We start from the raw sequence: 7,910 nt of genomic DNA, 5'->3' as shown, positions 1-7,910 counted from the left end.
TTGGAGCCAGTGGCCCCAGCAGCACTCCAAGACAAATGGTCTGGACCCCACACTATTGTTGAGAAAAAGGGAGAAGTCACCTACTTGGTGGACCTTGTGACTCCCAGAAGCCCCCACAGGGTGCTTCATGTCAACAGATTGAAGGCATATGTTGACAGGGCAGACATGGGCTTACTCATGGCTACAGATGAGGGGCAGGAGGAAGAGAGTGACCCTCTCCCAGACCTGTTGACTCAGAACCCTGATGATGGCTCAGTTGATGGTGTGGTCTTTTCTGACAGCCTCACTGATCATCAGCAACAGGACTGCAGACAAGTTCTGCAATCCTACAGACATATGTTCTCTCCAACCCCAAGTCAGACAAACTGGTGCACCCATGAGGTGGACACTGGTGACAGTCTGCCTGTGAAGAGTACAATCTACAGGCAACCTGACCATGTCAGGGACTGCATAAAAGTTGAGGTACAAAAGATGTTGGAGCTGGGAGTCATTGAACCTTCAGAGAGCCCTTGGGCTAGTCCTGTAGTTCTTGTGCCAAAACCTCACACCCAAGATGGTAAGAGAGAGATGAGGTTTTGCATGGACTACAGAGGTCTCAATGCTGTCACTAGGACAGATGCCCACCCAATACCTAGGGCAGATGAGCTCATTGACAGATTGGCAGCTGCCAAGTTTTTGAGCACATTTGACCTGACAGCAGGCTACTGGCAAATCAGACTAGCTGAGAATGCAAAGGCCAAAACTGCTTTCTCGACCCCAGGAGGATATTATCAATTTGTGGTAATGCCCTTTGGTTTGAAGAATGCACCTGCCACTTTCCAAAGGTTGATGAATCAAGTCCTTACAGACCTGGATGACTACTGTGCAGCTTATCTTGATGATATTGCTGTCTTTAGCTCCACCTGGGAGGATCACCTGGTCCACCTGAGGAATGTTTTAGAGGCCCTGCAAAATTGCTTTTATTAGTAGAAGGCTGACCCCTAGAGAGAAACGTTGGTCAGCTATTGAGAGGGAGGCATTTGCTGTGGTTTGGGCCCTGAAGAAGCTGAGGCCATACTTGTTTGGCACTCACTTCAAGATTCAGACCGACCATAAGCCCCTCTTGTGGCTAAATCAGATGAAGGGTGAAAATCACAAACTTCTTAGGTGGTCCATTTCCCTACAGGGGATGGACTTCACAGTGGAACATAGACCTGGGACTGACCATGCCAATGCAGATGGACTCTCCAGATATTTCCACTTAGAACATGAAGTCTCAACTGGTCAAGGTTAGTTTAATGTCCCTAAGTTTGGGGGGGGGGGGTTGTGTAGGAGAGAAGGGTCTGCTTTCTATGTTCACCCCCACTTTTTGCTTTTGCTTCACTGGTTTTCGACTTAGATGTGGCTGTGGGCCTGCCAATCAGACCCACAGCCCAGCTGTTCTCTCTCTAAATTTATACTATGTACTTTAGGTGCATAACCCAATTGGTTAGGATCACCTTATTGGGCCCTGTATAGTGTACCTTAGGTACCCAGGGCATAGGTGTACCCTAGGCCTACCAGGGGCTGCAGCATGTACTGTGCCACCCCTGGCCTGACCTTCCATTATGACACAACTGGCTGATCACTCAGCTGGGGCGAGGTCGTGTAATCACTCCTTGCTTAGGTGTAGTATCCCTATACCTACCTTATATATAGCCACTCCTATGGCAGGCCTTAACAATCCTGGAGGTAGAGTGCTTGGTAACATGTGAGATGGTGCTCTAGCATGAGCTGAGCCTGTCTGCAGCTTTCGGAACCATGTCCTTATAGCTGTTCTATGATATAGCCTACCATATACTCTTAAAGTACCTTATAATCTTAAACGGTTATGGTAACTATGGCTTGGCTTTATCAAAACATGTCGTGTAAGGTGTCTAACACTTTGGAATAATACCCCCATACCATTTCTGGCAATGAGGATATTATTCCTCCCTTCTAGAGGGAGAAGACATGTTGAAACCTACTTACCCGGTTAAAGTTAACCAGAGCCCCAGCCTCACAAAATGGATGCTGCTGCCACAGACACAAGTCTGACCTCCTGCTGCTGGGAGTCCTTCCGGCGAGGGAAGCTTGGACAATAGGTTTCCTGCCTTGGGAGGTGTGAGCACCACCCCAGACAGGATTTAGTGTATTGGGGCAGGGAGGGATGAAAGAAACTAGACACTACCTGGGGCACACAAGGTGTTCCATGCATAGTCCAGTTCAAACCGGCGCTGGGGCACTCCAGCCCCAGCTCTGGCGCGAAACTGGACAAAGGAAAGGGGGTGTAACCACTCCCCTTCCTGGGCCCACCCATAGGAGGGACCTTGCAGGTAGCCCAGCCCACTAGCCCAGTATATCAGTAGGTAGCTGAGCCCTGCTAAATTAGATTAACCTGAATCTGCAACTTGTACAGAAACTCTGGACCTTTGACATTCGACCTCAGGAAGAAGAATGAAGAAATCTCCCTTGTGGCCAAGGAGTGACCACCCTGGGCAACCAGGCACCATCCAGCGACCGCTGCTTGCTTTGCGACTGATCCTACGAGAGACGACTGCAGAGACTGACCAGCGCCAAGACTTCCAGACACCTCTGACCCAGATCCACATCTACAGCAAAGCTGAGACCCGTGGAGGCGACGAGGGACATGGGACCGGCGACTTGGGAAAAGTGGCTAGTACCTGACTAGCGCGACTTCCGAGGCTCCCTCGAGGCTGTGCTTGGGGAATTGAGAAGCCCCCATCCCGAGCACCATCTGCAAAGAAGACCAGCTCCCCACACTTCACGTGTTCTGCGTGGGGCCCTTCTGTACCTGAGTTGCTCGACGTGTTGTCTGGTTGCTGGCCCATTGGCTAGTGACCTCTGCGACGACGAACCTTTGTTTTCATCTTGCTGGTCCGGCTCCTCCAGACTGGCACCCGCTCCTCTGTGAAAGAGAGGCACCCCAGACCTTCCTGGTCTGCACCAGAAGCAAGTCCTCCATCCTGCGTGGGTTCCGCTTGCCAAGGCTTGTTGGGTCCTGACTCGACTTCGATGCCGCCGACAGCAAGAGCCTTCATGGGACAGCTCACCTCCTGGTCCTGGTCGTCCTTGACGCCTCCTGGTACCCGTGGCTGCTGCGACAAGCTTCACCTCTTCACCTGCAATCTTCACGACATCACCTGGTTCCTTCCTGGTTCCTTCCCGGCTCCTGGATGGTGACCTAGACTCTGTCCCTTCTGCTTGCAGGTATCCTTCCTTCTTAATTCCATCCTTGGGATCCACCGGACACTCTTCACTGACTGCCTGTCAGCAACTTTCCTTCAGGCATCCATAGGAGTCAACGACGAAACCTGACGCAAGTTCACGCCTATGCACCCGCAGCCCGTGGGCTAGGTAACTTGAGTACTTCAGTGCTCACAAGGGTATTGACTATCCAAGGGTCTAGTTTCCGAGTCTCGACTTCCTAGCTATACCAGAAGTGTCCTAAAACTGTTAATTTCTAATAACTTCAATTTCTATCGACTTTTACGCATTACGCGTGAGTGTTTCCACTCTGCACCTGAATCCCGTGGGCCTCCCACTTCCTAACCTTTGGTAGTATAGTGTAGCCCCAGCGATTCCCTAGGCCTAGGCCTATCCTGTGTTCGTGACAGTGGTTCTTATACCACTTACTTAGTATATGGTTTGCGTGGCCCCTAGGGCCTAACTGTATTACTTACCTGTGTGACTTAATGTATGCTTAAATAAGACTGTGTTGTACTTACCTCGAATCTCATAAAGAGTGCTGAGGGTTTGACTAGAATAAATACATTCTATTTGTATATATATCTGTTGTGGTGTCCTTTCATTTGGTATTCAAGGGATTACATATGGTATAACAGTTGGCTTCACATGCCATTCAGAGTTTAGCCTAAGACTGCTCTTGTCCATGCTACCACTAGGATAGCTGGTCTATAAGGTTGACTTTACAACCAATCACCATAAGGGTTGTTTGGACTGATACAAGGTGTACACTAGAATTAGTGACATCATATATCAGGCCAACTTCTCACATGCACATTTTGCATATTCCTCTCCAGAAAGTAATGCACAGCCAGTTGGGAAACATGCACAGGCTCCCTGACCCATCTGAGCGCCGAACCACAGCGCTCAGACCAATCACAATGCTGCATTGCAGCACTGTGATTGGCTTAGGGGAGCCTGTGTGCTTCCTGCTTCTTCTGGACTCGGAGTCAGGAAGAGAAGAGAAGTGGAGACGATGAGGAGGGACAGCAGAAAATGTACGTGTTTAAAAAAAATAAATTCAAACCCCGCCTCCCCTTGCCCTGCCTCCCCTGTTCCCTACCAGCCACCACTGACAACTCGTCCGAAATGCTTAATGGTACCTGACAGAGCACTTTCCTTCACATACAGGTCTGAAGACTTTGAAAAGCTCTGTTACCAATGTGAAGAATGCATTTTAAAACTTACAACCTTGTCACCAGATACAACATATGATGTCCACTGATACCAAGTTCTGTATTTCACTTTACTCTGATCGGGCGGTGCCACGAACAGTTGGTCAGCGAGGACGACCGGGTATGATGGTGGTCTATTGTCAGTCTTGACCTTTTTCAGCAAACTGAAAAGGGCAAACAGTTTCTCCAGTACCAGCCTCACCACTCAAAAGGTGGTGGAGTGTACTACCTCAACCACCAGGTACTTTGAGTGTGCATCAATGACAGTGGACCTCTCATCCGGAAAGCTGCCGAAGTCTAGGCTCTGGTGAGTCCACGGACTTGGGGGAAACTCTTCCATCACTACCGATGCTGGGGCTGTAGCTTTTGCATTTTGTATATCGTCATCAGTGTGGTATTTGGGCCTTAGGCCCCCATGCTGGTGAACGTAATGGACACAGACACCAATTGTATGGTTAGATAACTGGCCCAGAGCACGTGCGCTCGGCCCCTTTTATTGCCAGGGTCACCTGACTGGTGACACCTGTGGTGGGTGGGTGTTCAGTGTGTGTTACAGTATGCTGGAACACTAGACTGCTGATCGGGGGATCACTACATCCCTCCCAAACTTTAACAAAGGTCAAAACACAAAGAAGTCCGAACCTGTAGGAGAGAACACAAATGACGAACAAAATATAAGTCACTGATAATGACTCTCTTCGCTGATGGTCAACTACCGGCGAGGGTATCCTTGCAGCCGGGACCACTCTGTCTCCTTGGCACGATGTCCGGGTGCTCTCTGGATGTGCTCGTTTGGACTTGCACCGTGGAAGTGCGCTTTACAGTCTCCTTCTTCCTGTACTGCCGTCAGTGAAAAGTGTAGATGGAATGATGGTGGATCATTGGTGTTTTACTTTCCGCTGTATGGTCCTGGTAGAGGTGTTTTCTCCAACTGGTGGTTGTCTTCTAACAGGATTCACATTTGCAGGATATCCCTCTCACGGATACCCCTCTCTCGTGGGTGTCCCCTCTCACTGGACGACCCGGAGGCCCTTTGCTGCCAGGCTTCCACTGGACCGGTGGACTGCCGCCTTGTCGCTCCAACCGCGTTGGAGGAGTCGCTATGGGTTCTCTCTCCGTGTCCGAAGCTCCACCTGAAAAGGGTGTTGTTGGCACTTGGTCCTTCATGCGCTACCTCTGTTCTCCCAGGATCTTCAGAGCAAGCTTCAACAGTGCGTCTCTCGTTTCGGGACCCGCTGCCACCGGTGCCCCTGAGGCTTCTGCCCCTTGGATATCCACGATCCTATGTCTGTTCCATCCCAGAGGTGGTTGTTACCAACGGACCGGCCTGCTCTCCTCTGTCGTCCCCGGGTGACCTTCGGGTTTGCACATAGATGTGTACTCCCAGTGGTGCTGATGTTTTCCAGGTACTGTGTTCGGATGTCCATGCACCTTCTCACTTTCCTCTTCGGGTGTTCCCCTTCCAGTGTGTGTTGTGTTGATCTGTCGCGCACACCTCTTTGCTCTTCTCCTTTCTTCTTTGGGTGTTCTCCTTCTGGTGTGTGTTGTGTTGATCTGTCACGCACACCTCTTTGCTCTTCTCCTCTCCTTCTCTTCTTCCTTCGTCGTGGCGTCGTGCCACTCAGGATCTGTCTTTCTTTTCCTTTCTTTGCGACGCGGTCCGGTCTTCTCGCCTTCTTGCGCGTCCTTACCAGGCTTCTCCGTGTAACGTGCACTCTACACGTTTCCCTCTGGTCTTGTCCCAGCACTAGGACACTGTCTTCTTTTCACTCTGTGACTGGACCGGTCGTCGCGACCTTCTTTCTCGTGATTACTTCTGATTTCAAAGTGATGTTGTTGGACCTCATCCGTCTGTTTCTGGTCCTCTTCGCTGACCTCTCCTGGGGTCCTCTTCATTGACGTCCCCTCGGTCTTCCTCTTCACTCCTGCTCTGACCTCGACAGGTCAGTGTGCTCTCTGACCTCTTGTAGGTCGCTGTGCTCTGGGACCTCTTGTAGGTCTGCATCCTCCTTGCGACCATCTGGTGGGTCGGCTTCTTCCTTGCGACCATCTGGTTGGTCGGCTCCGTCTTCCTTGCAACCGTCTGACAGGTCGGCTTCTCCCATGCGACCAACTGGCTGGTCGGCTTCTTCCTCCTTGCGACCAACTGGCTGGTCGGCTTCTTCCTCCTTGCGACCAACTGACAGGTCGGCTTCTTCCTTTTCCTCCTTGTGCGGGTCTTCGTGCTTGTGGTGATTCGTGCACCCACTACTCCGTCTCCGCAGTCGCATTGCTTCGGCGCGCTTCTGACTGCACCATTTGGTCACTTTAGATTCTTGCTGCTTTGGGCGGTTGTCTTGTAGTCTCTCTCTCGCCCTGGCTCACTTGCTATGGGGTGCCTGTTTGCTGCCTTCACACAATGAAATGACAATGTCTTGGTGGTACTGCCACAGTGTGGAGTTCCTGCACTCCTGGCACGTTCCTGCACCTTCTCTTCATCCTCAAGGCTGTGCAGTGATTTGACGCCACTGGCAGGCGCTTGGCAGTTTTCACTGTCCCGTGTTGCTTTCCTTTTCTCTCTGCTAGTGCTCTTGTTCCAACCATCATGTTGTGCAGCAACCTGCTGGTCCTGTGTTGCTGCTGGTATTTCCTTCACTTCAGCAGCCTGGATCTGTTTCACCCTACTAACAGTCATTCTGTCCTCCTCCTGGATGAGACTTGGCTGCTTTTCTTAGCCAGCTGTGGCACTAGTCTCAGGCAGGTTCCAGCACTCGTTCCTTTGTTGCAGACATGTGCTTCCCCCTATACTGTCTATTCAGCTACCTGCAGTAGCACAAAACAGCCACTAGATGGCACTGTCTGGTTTACCGATGCAGTCCACGGTCGTTTTCTTTCGTTTTCCTGGAACCTCACTCGGTTCCATGATGTTGCTGTTTATCCTGCGCACTCGGGCCTCTTTGGGGCAACGGAAATGGAGGGCAATTCATGACGGGTGCTGCCTTCCCAACAATTCGATGCCCACAGTCTTGGGGTGGGGGGGCACGTTCCCCAACAGCTACCGGCCGGAATGCCCACTGTTGGATCCACGCGGTAAGTCCTTTAACTTTTCTTTCCTTTTAAATATTATCCCCGCTGAGGTTCGCCACATTCACTACCTCGCCGGTGGGTTGCTCCCGCAATTCCTTCCATGCGGCACTCTGCCCTAATTACGGGCCGCACGGGGCCTCCCGCTGTCCTCAGGCTAGGTAGCAGATAAAGCCAGCCACCCCTGCTCACCGGCCCGGTCCCTGCTTCTGAAAGCAGCCAGGCCGGGGAGAGCCTCCCCGGGCCCCGTTGGACCCCTGTCTCCAGCGCCCGGACCCTCGGCTGGCTTTCAGGACGGGGGCTCCCGCACCCCGGGGCCTGCCGGACGGAGCACGAGCCCCGGGCCCAGCTTCAGAACCCTAGCCAGGCCGGGGAGAGCCTCCCTGGGCCCCGGTGGACACCCATTCC

The sequence above is a fragment of the Triturus cristatus genome, chromosome 1_1, assembly GCF_964204655.1.
Source record: "Triturus cristatus chromosome 1_1, aTriCri1.1, whole genome shotgun sequence".
Lineage (NCBI taxonomy): Eukaryota > Metazoa > Chordata > Amphibia > Caudata > Salamandridae > Triturus > Triturus cristatus.
The sequence above is the reverse complement of the archived record's forward strand: the minus strand, read 5'-3'. Positions refer to the sequence as shown.